Genomic DNA, 12,531 nt, shown 5'->3' on the forward strand with positions numbered 1-12,531 from the left:
ATACACGCAGAGACCCGAAGTTAAGAGAAAAATCCTTCGTGGAAGGAAAACTTGAATCAGAGAGCAAATCGGATTCAAAGTTGGAGCAAAAAAAATCAGCAAATAAATTAGCGGAATCTACAGCACTATTAGCAAATGTGCTATCGTAGAATACATTATTTGGAACTGTCGAAGAAGCCTTTTTAGATTTTATGAAGCCCCAAAAAGCCTTCGAGTTAGAAACTATATTTTTCTCAAAACTTAAAATGTAGTTTCTATACAGAAACTTATTCAAACAGTTGAACTCCATCAAATAGTATTGAAATTTAGAGTGGTGTACTGCATTCCCAGTTTTTTTGTACAGCTTCCCAAATTTGTTTTTTAGATTCCTCAAATGCATTAACCGCTTGGAATGCCAGGGTGTCTTGTATGGTTTTATTTTTAAAATAGGAACATGCTGCAAGCACAACTCATAAACCTTATTTTTAAAAGATGAATAACAAGATGTAACATCTTTGCCACAGAAAGCATCGCACCAATCAATGCTTGACAAGATTTCATTTAAGGTAGATAGGTCACAAGCGCTATAGTTAAATTTTATACCAGACTCAGGAGCAACGTCGGCAAATTCATAAAATTCCAACTCCAGAGAAAGAGGAACGTGATGTTTATCGGCTTGCGAGATTGGTGTGATGCATTCCGACAAAGTGTAATGAATATTATTAGAAATGAATACTAAATCTAGAATTCTATTTAAACCGTTATAGAAATGATTAATTTGAACTAATTCAGTACTTAAAATATTATCTATAAGGTGAATTTCGGCTGAAGAGTTGACATTAGTGGCCATAAGTGCACCCGTGTTATCAATTCGGGACCAATTCAAATGGCATAAATTAAAATCCCCGAGGACACAAAGATGGTTGTCACCAACAATATTTGATGCTAATGCAACAACATTGTCAGCATGTGCAAAGTATAAACCATCTGCACTATTCGGTGGAATATACGAGGCGCATTTAGGGACCACTCCGGCAACATTTCTGGATGGGTTTCGGGATCCGTTCGGCATCCAGTCGGGGTAATTTCGGGACTTTTTCGGGATTTTTTGGGGTCCCTTCCGGCATCATTTCTGGATGGTTTTCGGGATTCGTCCGGGACCCGTCGGGGTCATTTTAGGACTTTTTCCGGATCATTTGGGGTACCTTCCGGCACCATTTCTAGATGTTTTTCGGGATCCCGTCGGGCTCATTTCGGGACTTTTTCTCGACTAATTCGGGATCATTTGGAGACCCTTTCGGCATCATTTCTGGATAGTTTTCGGGATCCGTTCTGGATCCCAGCAGGCTAAATTCGGAACTATTAGGGGATCATTTCGGGTCCTTTCCGGCATCATTTCTGGATGGTTTTCGGTATCCACCCGGGATCCCGTCGGGGTTATTTCGGGACTTTTTCGGGATTTTTTGGTGTCCCTTCTGGGACCATTTCTGGGTTGTTTTGGGGATACGGCCGGGGTAATTTCAGGACTTCTTCGAGATCATTTGGGGTCCCTTCCGGCATCATTTCTGGATGGTTTTAGGGATCCCTCCTCGATCCCGTTGGGGTAATTTCGGGACTATTTCGGGATCATTTGGTGCACCTTCCGGCATCATTTATACATGGTTTTCGGGATCCGTCCGTTATCCCGTCGGGGTAATTTCGGGACTTTTTCTCGAATAATACGGGATAATTACGAACCATTTCGGCATCATTTCTGGATGATTTTCGGAATCCGTCCGGGATCCCGGCAGGGTCATTTCGGGACTATTAGGCGATCATTTGAGGACCTTTCCGGCATCCTATCTGAATGGTTTTCGGTATCCGTCCGGGAACCCGTCGGGGTTATTTCGCGACTTTATCGGGATCATTTTAGGTCCCTTCCGGCATCATTTCTGGATGGTTTTCGGCATTCGTCCGGGATCCCGTCGGGGTCATTTTGGGACTTTTTCGGGATCATAATGGGGTACCTACCGGCATCATTTCTGGATGGTTTTCGTGATCCGTCCGGGATCCCGTCGGGGTCATTTTGGGACTTTTTCGTGATCATTTGGGTTCCCTTCCGACATCATTTCTGGATGGTTTTCAGGATTAGTCCGGGATCCCGTCGGGGTCATTTTGGAACTTTTTCGGGATCATTTGGGGTCCCTTCCGTCATCATTTCAGTATGGTTTTCGGGATCCATCCGGGATCCCGTCGGGGCCATTTCGTAACTTTTTCGGGATCATTTGGATACCCTTCGGCATCATTTCTGGATAGTTTTCGGGATCCGTTCGGGATCCCGGCAGGGTAATTTCGGGACTATTAGGGGATCATTTGGGGACCTTTCCGGCATCATTTCTGTATAGTTTTCGCGATCCGTTCGGGATCCCGTAGGGGTCATTTCGGGACTATTTCGGGATCATTTTGGGGTACCTTCCGGCATCATCTCTAGATAATTTTCGTGATTCTGTCGGGGTCACTTCGGGACTTTTTCTCGACTGATACGGGCCCAAATGGGGACCCTTTCGGCATCATTTCTGGATAGTATGCGGGATCCGTCCGGGATCCCGTCAGGGTAATTTCGGGACTATTAGGGGATCATTTGAGGACCTTTCCGACATCATTTCTGGATAGTTTTCCGGATCCGTCCGGTATTCCGTCGGGGTCATTTCGGGACTTTTTCGGAGCTATTTCTGGATCATTTGGAGTATTTTCGACATCATTTCAGTATGGTTTTCGGGATCCATCCGAGATCCCGTCGGGGCCATTTCGTGACTTTTTCGGGATCATTTGGTGTCGCTACCGCCATAATTTCTGGATGGTTGTCGGGATCCGCCAGGAATCCGGTCAGGGCCATTCCTTTACTTTTTCGGGACTAATACGGGATGATTTGAGGAGCCTTTCGGTATTATTTCTGGATGGATTTCGGGATCTGTACGGGAACCCATAAGGGTAATTTCTGGACTTTTTCGGGACTTTTCTGAATCATTTTGGGACCCCTCCTGGTTAATTTCTGGATGATTTTCGGGATCTGTCCTGGAATTTTATTATCATCTTAGGACCCTTCCGGGAAACTTTTTGGTCTCTTCGCAACCGGTAGTTCAACACACATGCCTTTTTAAATTATTAGCTTTTATGGCCGTGGATTTGCTGCTAATTATTCGTAATTAAAATTCGGTATGTTTTATCTTCAGTCTAACACAGCCCGTGGTGTGATGGTAGCGTGCTCCGCCTACCACACCGTATGCCCTGGGTTCACACCCCTGGCAAAGCAACATCAAAATTTTGGAAATAAGGTTTTTCAATTACAAAAAATTTTTTCTAAGCGGGGTCGCCCCTCTGCAGTATTTGGCAAGCGCTCCGGGTGTATTTCTGCCATGAAAAGCTCTCAGTGAAAACTCATCTGCCTTGCAGATGCCGTTCGGAGTCGGTATAAAACATGTAGGTCTTGTCCGGCCAATAAGAGGAGCACGATGCAAATTGGAAGAGAAGCTCGGCCTTAGATCTCTTCGGAGGTTATCGCGCCTTACATACATTTTTTTTTTTTAACACAGATTTTTAATCTATAATCGTGTAAGGAACTGTTATAACTATAATTACACTGTAATATTTTAACCAACTAAATACCCGAAAAAGCAACACTATTTTCATCTAAAAAATTCTCTTTGGTTTTAGCTCATTGTAATTTCACTCCTGTGTTCTATGAATAGTAATTCATTCACCCCTCTGATATCAATTAATTTAACTTAGGAACAAAATGTATATTTCTAATTCGAAAAAACTGTATTGTGCTATTCACGCAAGCGTGCCTTTCAGGTTATCAGCTCATTTAGTTCTTCTTTTTTTTTACAAAATTACCAAAATAAAATACATTAGACAAAAATAATTTTTAAACAGATAACTTGATAAGCCGGCTAACGTGAATAGCACATATATTTTATTTTCTCCTTGCGGACGGGTCCGCGGGTAAAGGCTAGTATATATTATAAATGGGAAAGTTTGGATGTTTGGATGTTTAGATGTTTGGATGTTTGGATGTTTGGATGTTTGTCCAGACGTTTGTTTTTGTGACTCAATCACGCAAGAACGGCTGGACGGATTTGGATGAAATTTGGCACTCATATAGCCAATAGTCCAGAAGGATCTACTAGCTATATATTTTTCAAAAGGGGGGAGGTCCCCGCTCCCACGAACAGTTATAATTTAATTATTATATTTTTTAGTCTTTGCGACTGAATCACGCCAGAACGGCTACACGGATTTTGATGAAATTTGGGACACAGACAGTAGTCTACTAGCGAAATTTTTTTCGAACATGAAATGAGGGGTGGGGGTCCCACGACCCCTTCGAGCAATTACTTTTTAATAATTTTTACACATAATAACTGTACGTATACTGGCTTTCACCAATATCACAGACTCAATGGGTCAAATAAGTCGAGGGCTTACAAAGTGAGCAGAGACACCCTCCGCTCCCCCCCCCCCCCCCTCCCTTTCTCCCATCTGGTGTAAAATCTATAAATTGTTATAACTCAATATAAATTTTCTCCTAAATCAATAGCTTTTGGTATCTGGCACACACAGATCGAGATCTAAACAATTTTGGAAAAACTAGCAGCGGTACTTCTCCTCCCGCCATCCGCCCTCCATCAATTGTTTTTATTAGCACGCTTTTATTAGCTTTACCTGTATGTTTATATGTAACTCTTCATTCGCTCCAACGCGCCTGCTGCCTTACTAAAATGGTTCTACAATTAGCTTCGCCTTATTTGTAATCCCATTGGGGTCATATCCAGACCATTCCGGGATTATTTGGGGACCCTTTCGGCACCGTTACTGGATGGTTTTCGGGATCCGTCCGGGATCCCGACGGGGTCATTTTGGGACTATTTCGGGATCATTTTGGGGTACCTACCGGCATCATTTCTAGATGGTTTTCGGTATCCGTCCAGGATCACGTCGAGGTCATTTCGGGATTTTTTCGGGATTTTTTGGGGTCTCTTCCGGCAACATTTCTGGATGGCTTTCGGGATTCGTCCGGGATCCCGTTGGGGTAATTTCGGGACTATTTCGGGATAATTTGGTTCACCTTCCGGCATCATTTATACATGGTTTTCGGGATCCGTCCGTTATCCCGTCGGGGTAATTTCGGGACTTTTTCTCGAATAATACGGGATAATTTAGGAACCATTTCGGCATCATAACTGGATGATTTTCGGAATCCGTCAGGGATCCCGTGAGGGTCATTTCGGGACTATTAGGGGATCATTTGAGGACCTTTCCGGCATCATTTCTGCATAGTTTCCTGGATCCGTCGGGGCTCTCGACGGGGTAATTTCGGGACTATTTCCGGATCATTTGGGGTACCTACCGGGAACACATCTGGATGGTTTTTGGTATCCGTCCAGGATCCCGTCGCAATCATTTCGGGAATTTTTCGGGATCATTTGGGTTACTACCGGCATCATTTCTGGATGGTTTTCGGTATCCTTCCGGGATTCCGCCGGGTCATTTCGGGACTTTTTCGGGATCATTTGGGTTACCTACCGGCATCATTTCTGGATGGTTTTCGGTATTCGTCCGGGATCCCTTCGGGGTCATTTCGGGACTTTTTCGGGATTTTTTGGGGTCCCTTCCGGCATCATTTCTGGATGGTTTTCGGGATACCGTCGGGGTAATTTCAGGGCGTCATTTCTGGATGGTTTTAGGGATCCGTCCGGGATCCCGACGGGGCCATTTTGGGACTATTTCGGGATAATTTTGTGGTACCTACCGGCATCATTTCTAGATGGTTTTCGGTATCCGTCCAGGACCACGTCGAGGTCATTTCGGGAATTTTTCGGGATTTTTTGGGGTCTCTTCCGGCATCATTTCTGGATGGCTTTCGGGATTCGTCCGGGATCCAGTCGGGGTCATTTCGGGACTTTTTCTCGACTAATACGGGATCATTTGGGGACCCTGTCAGCATCATTTCTGGATTGTTTTAGGGATTCGTCCGGGATTCCGTCGGGGTCATTTCGGGACTTTTTCTCGACTAATACGGGATCATTTGGGGACCCTTTCAGCATCATTTCTGGATTGTTTTAGGGATTCGTCCGGGATTTCGTCGGGGTCATTTCGGGACTTTTTCTCGACTAATACGGGATAATTTGGGGACCCTTTCGGCATCATTTCTGGACGGTTTTCGGGATCCGTTCGGGATTCCGTCAGGGTGATTTCGAGACTATTAGGAAATCATTTGAAGACCTTTCCGGCATCATTGCTGGATAGTTTTGGGGATCCGTTCGGGATCCCGGCGGGGCCATTTTGGGACTATTTCGGGATCATTTTGGGGTACCTACCGGCATCATTTCTAGATGGTTTTCGGTATCCGTCCAGGATCACGTCGAGGTCATTTCGGGACTTTTTCGGGATTTTTTGGGGTCTCTTCCGGCATCATTTCTGGATGGCTTTCGGGATTCGTCCGGGATCCCGTTGGGGTAATTTCAGGGCATCATTTCTGGATGGTTTTAGGGATCCGTCCGGGATCCCGACGGGGTCATTTTGAGACTATTTCGGGATCATTTTGGGGTACCTACCGGCATCATTTCTAGATGGTTTTCGGTTTCCGTCCAGGATCACGTCGAGGTCATTTCGGGACTTTTTCGGAATTTTTTGGGGTCTCTTCCGGCATCATTTCTGGATGGCTTTCGGGATTCGTCCGGGATCCCGTTGGGGTAATTTCGGGACTATTTCGGGATCATTTGGTGCACCTTCCGGCATCATTTATACATGGTTTTCGGGATCCGTCCGTTATCCCGTCGGGGTAATTTCGGGACTTTTTCTCGAATAATTCGGGATAATTTAGGAACCATTTCGGCATCATTTCTGGATGATTTTCGGAATCCGTCAGGGATCCCGTGAGGGTCATTTCGGGACTATCAGGGGATCATTTGAGGACCTCTCCGGCATCGTTTCTGGATAGTTTTCGCGATCCGTTCGGGATCCCGTCAGGGTCATTTCGGGACTATTAGGGGATCATTTGAGGACCTTTCCGGCATCATTTCTGGATAGTTTTCGGGATCCGTCCGGGATCCCGTCGGGATCATTTCGGGACTTATTCGGGGCTATTTCGGGATCATTTGGGGTCCCTTCCGGCATCATTTCTGGATGGTTTTCGAGATTCGTCCGGGACCCGTCGGGGTCATTTTAGGACTTTTTCCGGATCATTTGGGGTACCTTCCGGCATCATTTCTAGATGGTTTTCGGGATCCCGTCGGGGTCATTTCGGGACTTTTTCGGAATCATTTGGGGTATTTTTTGGCATCATTTCTACATGGTTTTCGGGATGCGTCCGGGATCCCGTCGGGGTCATTTCGGGACTTTTTCTCGACTTATTCGGGATCATTTGGAGACCCTTTCGGCATCATTGCTGGATGGTTTTCGGGATACGTTTGGGATCCCAGCAGGGTAATTTCGGGACTATTAAGGGATCATTTGGGGATCTTTCCGGCATCGTTTCTGGATAGTTTTCGCGATCCGTTCGGGATCTCGTAGGGGTCATTTCGGGACTATTTCGGGATCATTTTGGGGTACCTTCCGGCATCATCTCTAGATAGTTTTCTGGATCCCGTCGGGGTCACTTCGGGACTTTTTATCGACTGATACGTGCTCAAATGGAGACCCTTTCGGCATCATTTCTGCATAGTCTGCGGGATCCGTCCGGGATCCCGTCAGGGTCATTTCGGGACTATTAGGGGATCATTTGAGGACCTTTCCGGCATCATTTCTGGATAGTTTTCGGGATACCGTCGGGATCATTTCAGGACTTTTTCGGGGCTATTTCGGGATGATTTGGGGTATTTTTCGACATCATTTCAGTATGGTTTTCGGGATCCATCCGGGATTCCGTCGGGGCCATTTCGGGATCATTTGGTGTCCCTTCCGGCATAATTTCTGGGTGGCTTTCTGGATCCGTCAGGAATCCCCTCGGGGCCACTCCTCTACTTTTTCGGGAATAATACGGGATGATTTGGCGAGCCTTTCGGTATCATTTCTGGATGGTTTTCGGGATCTGTACGAGAACCCATAAGGGTAATTTCGGGACTTTTCGGACTATTTCTGAATCACTTTGGGACCCCTCCTGGTTAATTTCTGGATGATTTTCGGGATCTGTCCTGGAATTTTAGTATCATCTTGGGACCCTTCCGTGATCATTTTAGGTCTCTTCGCAATCGGTAGTTCAGCACACATGCCTTTTTAAATTATGAGCTTTTATCGCCGTGGATTTGCTTCTAATTATTCGTAATTAAAATTGGGTATGTTTTATCTTCAATCTAACAACAGCTTTTTCGTTCTATAATCGTGTAAGGAACTGTTATAACTATAATTACACTTTTTGTAATATTTTAACCAACTAAATACCCGAAAAAGCAACACTATTTTCGTCTAAAAATTCTCTTTGGTTTTAGCTAATTGTAGTTTCACTCCTTTGTTCTATGAGTAGTAATTATGTCACCCCTTTCATATTAGTTAATTTAATTTAAAAACAAAATGTATTTTTTTAATTCGAAAAAACTGTATTGTACTATTCATGAAAGCGTGCCTTTCAGCTTATCTTCTCATTTAGTTCTTTTTTTTTCCTAATTACAAAAATTAAATACATTAGACAAAAATAATTTTTAAACAGATCACTTAATAAGTTATCTAACGTGAATAGCACATATATTTTATTTTCTCCTTGCGGACGGGCCCGCGGGTAAAGGCTAGTTTAAAATAAAGGTGAGTAAAGGAAGTGCAAATAGTATCGAAGTTTCGGAACAATTTTTATAAATTTAAACGACAAAAATGTGTTTGTTTTTATCTATGTATATACATAAGTCGTTTAGCACTCAATATGTATATATAAAAAAATATATAAAATATCGAAAAAATTGAAAAAAAAACAATCATAAAGCTTTAAAAATGTATATAGGTAAGGATTGCGAGAGAATTATGAATTCTGTTCCCAGTTCTAAAGTGCTCTTTCTCAAAATGTTTTTCAAAAACGCTCTGCCTGAGGATTTGATGCAAACGTGCGTTTCATCATTTTCTTCAAAACAAAATATTTTAAAATTATGCTTAGGCCCACTTTCAGAATGGCAAATTATTTTATAACTCAGAGTTAACTTCATATGAGAGGCTAAACTCATGCAGTTTTCGACAAGTTTTTTAAATTGACCTCTGGGTTAAAAAAATATTTGTCGTTCTGCAAGTGGGCCTTAGATTGGGAATTTATGAATAAAACTGTGAAGCAAAGGGTTTTTGAAATATATTCTGAAATAGAGTAATTTTCAAAAGTTTTCTGAGATAGGAAAGCCAAGTTAGGGTGATATTGCACTCTTATACACAAAGTTGAAAGCATATCTGAAAACAAAATTCTATTAACGTCCGAGTTTGCTTCAAGTAGATACTTGCTACATATATGTTTCCCGTATGGTTCCAATGGGTGTGAGGAGAAAAGGGATAGGGAAACGAAGAGGAAGTGAAATACTCTTACCCCTGCCTAGCGTGACAGGTAAAAAAGCGGCGGCAAAAGGAACGGTTAAAAGAGAGAACAAGGCAACGAAGAGAAGAGCAATTGGTGCATGGAGCAGAACAAATATATAAAATGATGATAAAAAAGGAGAAAGAAAGTGATGAAGAAGATACTATCAAGATCTATAAGAGTGTGAAATAGAAATAAGAAGAAATAGGAAAGGGGGTAGGATAAGAGTCAACGAGAAGGTATAAAAGGTCAAAGAGAAAGGAAGCAGAGGATAAAACAAAGAGTGGGCCGGAAAAGCAAAGAACTAAAAGTAGAGGAAATAGAACCAAAATTTAAAGGCTAAGGGAAGCGTGGAGAAGGAGCAGAGTCCCACACAATGAGGGGAGAATAAGATAGGTAAAGGCTAAAGTAGTGAAAATAATGGAGGGAGTTATGTGCATTAACTCAGATAGCCAAGGAGCGCTCATGGCCCTTAACTCCCCCATCACTTCGTCTAAGGCTGTCAGCAGCTGCATGAGATCGCTTCAAGGCGCAGCTAACTTGGCAAACATAGCCCTTATATTGGTAGCTGGTCACAGGAACATCGAGGGCAACGAGAAGGTAGACGAACTTGCAAGGGCAAGGGCACTTCTGGAGGCTGCGGAAGCGGTCGAGATGCAGATTCCAATTATATCAATCAAAAGAAATGTACATAGCGATTCAAGGAGTTAGGAGCCTTCAATTCGTACTCCTCGGACAGTTGCAAGATAACCGTACAAGCTTGTCTCAATTACAACAGTAAGCGAACAGAGGACCCTACTTAATAGGTAATCTTTATGATCACTGCCACAATCATGAGCCACTGCCCGCTTGGCTTCCATGCTCAGAGAATAGGGATCTATCTTAACTGCATTTGCAGAAGCAGCTGCGAGGAGGGCAACAAAGAGAAGTAGCACATTACCTGCGTGAATAAATTGCATGTTAACAAATGAATAGGAGACAAAATATGTTAGGAAGTATTTTCTTTTTGTTTTTTTGCATAGTGAGAGTATTTCTAACAGTGCTTCGCGAAATTTTGTATGTGATTGGGCAAGGTGAAATAAGTTTCAATTTCTAAGTCTGAAGGTTCTTTATATTTACAAACACAACATCTCGTGTCATTGTGGCGATCTTATGCCATGCATAAGACTGCGTTGAACGCGTCTATATGAAAAACTTCACTGTGTCTCGGCTTTAACTTTGAATCAAGCTCATTTAATGGCTCGAACACATAAGATTTTTAATGCAGCATCGTGCATTGATAGATGACTAGATTGCATGCGTTTGCATGGGAAGCGACAAATCTTATGCGTTCGAGCTTTAACTCCAACCGATGATTTAATTGCTTGTCTGGCGATTATCGTAGGCTGGCCTAAAACTAATCTCACCTGTGTTAGCGTCTGCTGTGTTAACGCATTCGACTGCCAGAAATCCAGATATGCAGAAAATGTGCAGATCTAAAATGATAACAAATGCCAAATGTGCGAATTTAATTCACCCTAACAAAAATATCAAATGCAACTGAATTCCAATTACAAATCAAATGGCGATTTAAACTATTTTCCTCACTCATTTTAACAACGACTTCAATTGTATTCCATGACGGATTAAAATAATACAGCTGAGGGTAGTTTTTGCCCTTAAAATTATTGTTTACTAATAATCCCAACTCAAGGTAATGAAGCTGAAAATTTTTCAAACACACAATATCTTATCTATTCGAACTGCATGCTGAGTGCCCCTAAAAGGTACGCAATTAATACTTACACACTTAGATATAACAGCAACAAAAAATACCGATCTCAATCAAAGCGTTTCAAAGCCACTTCAATGAATTGCACAAAATCTATCTTATCGCATCAGCAGGAGCCATCATAGCCTTTTTTGGGTGGTAACACTGTAGCACAATAACAACAACAAACATATCGAAATCATCAACTACTGTCAGAAGCAATCGTTGAAGATTATAGAACAACAACAACAATTATTAGTACGATATGCTACAACAAAAGCTGAGTGATATGCATTTCTATGCAATCGAGATATAGGAGGATAGATTTGCTCAATGCATGTTTGCATAAAAGCAAAAACAACTTTGCGGGTTGACGTGGGTGGGCGCATTAAGCAAAGACAAGCAGCGGCAAAGCTTTAAAATAGCCATCCATATAAGCACATACTTACATGGCAAATATTGTTGGTGTGCAGCATCCTTGACTTGGTGTGATGTGATGAGATTTTGTTGCTATTGCTGTTGTTTTTGTTGCCATCGTACTATAGTAATTCCGGCTCGAAATAATTTGCTACATTGACGACGAGTATGTAGCTAATGGAATGGGAATGTTTGCATGTGTCAGCAACCAACGGTCAGTGATGGGCAGTGTTTTTAAGCATCGAGTTCTCCTGTATTGTATAAAGTTATCACTTAAGCTTTTATTTGTAGGTACATATGTATGTTTGCGTAGATATTAAACCGATGATGTGAACGATTTTCTGTTTAGATTGAAGTTCTGCTTTTAGTGACTGGCGGTGATTGTTAGTGGCCACATTTGCAGCTGCATTCTGGCGTTTCAGTTGTTGTAACTTTGTGCAAGTAAGTTATTATAAATGCATTTATTTACATACGCCTGGACATATGTGTGACGTTGAAATACCCAAAACAAAACTATAAGTTATTGTAAGAAGTATTTTCCTTGTATTGACTTCATTATATTTATGACCTTTCAGCTTTGTATAAATGTTCGCTTCTTAGATGAAAATCATGCCTGATTATATAAACAAAAAAAAAAAAAAAAACATTGCAATAAATGAAAATAAGCTAATACAAGCTGACAATTTTTTGGCGGGTATATATGTGTTTGAATACCTATGAGTTGGGCAATATGTGGTCGAAGAGCAGCTACATTCACCTGCACGGATCATCAAGTGAAGTGCATTAAATACATACTCATGTTAGTAGATATGTGAAAAAAGCTGTTGCTCCGAAGGAAAAAGCTGACCAGGTAGATCCTTCA

At 42.3% G+C, this 12,531-nt stretch overlaps 1 long non-coding RNA gene across 1 annotated transcript in view; it reads right to left on the reverse strand.

Annotated features, from left to right (window-relative positions):
* LOC137253713 (uncharacterized) overlaps nt 1-12,203 on the reverse strand; it is a 47,976-nt gene extending 35,773 nt beyond the window's left edge. Inside the window, exon 1 of the long non-coding RNA XR_010953867.1 lies at nt 11,702-12,203. This is a non-coding gene — a long non-coding RNA (uncharacterized lncRNA). The remainder of the gene's footprint in view (nt 1-11,701) is intronic.
* Between the last annotated feature and the right edge of the window lie 328 nt (nt 12,204-12,531).

The sequence above is a fragment of the Eurosta solidaginis genome, chromosome 5 (genome assembly GCF_040869045.1).
Source record: "Eurosta solidaginis isolate ZX-2024a chromosome 5, ASM4086904v1, whole genome shotgun sequence".
Classification (NCBI taxonomy): Eukaryota; Metazoa; Arthropoda; class Insecta; order Diptera; family Tephritidae; genus Eurosta; species Eurosta solidaginis.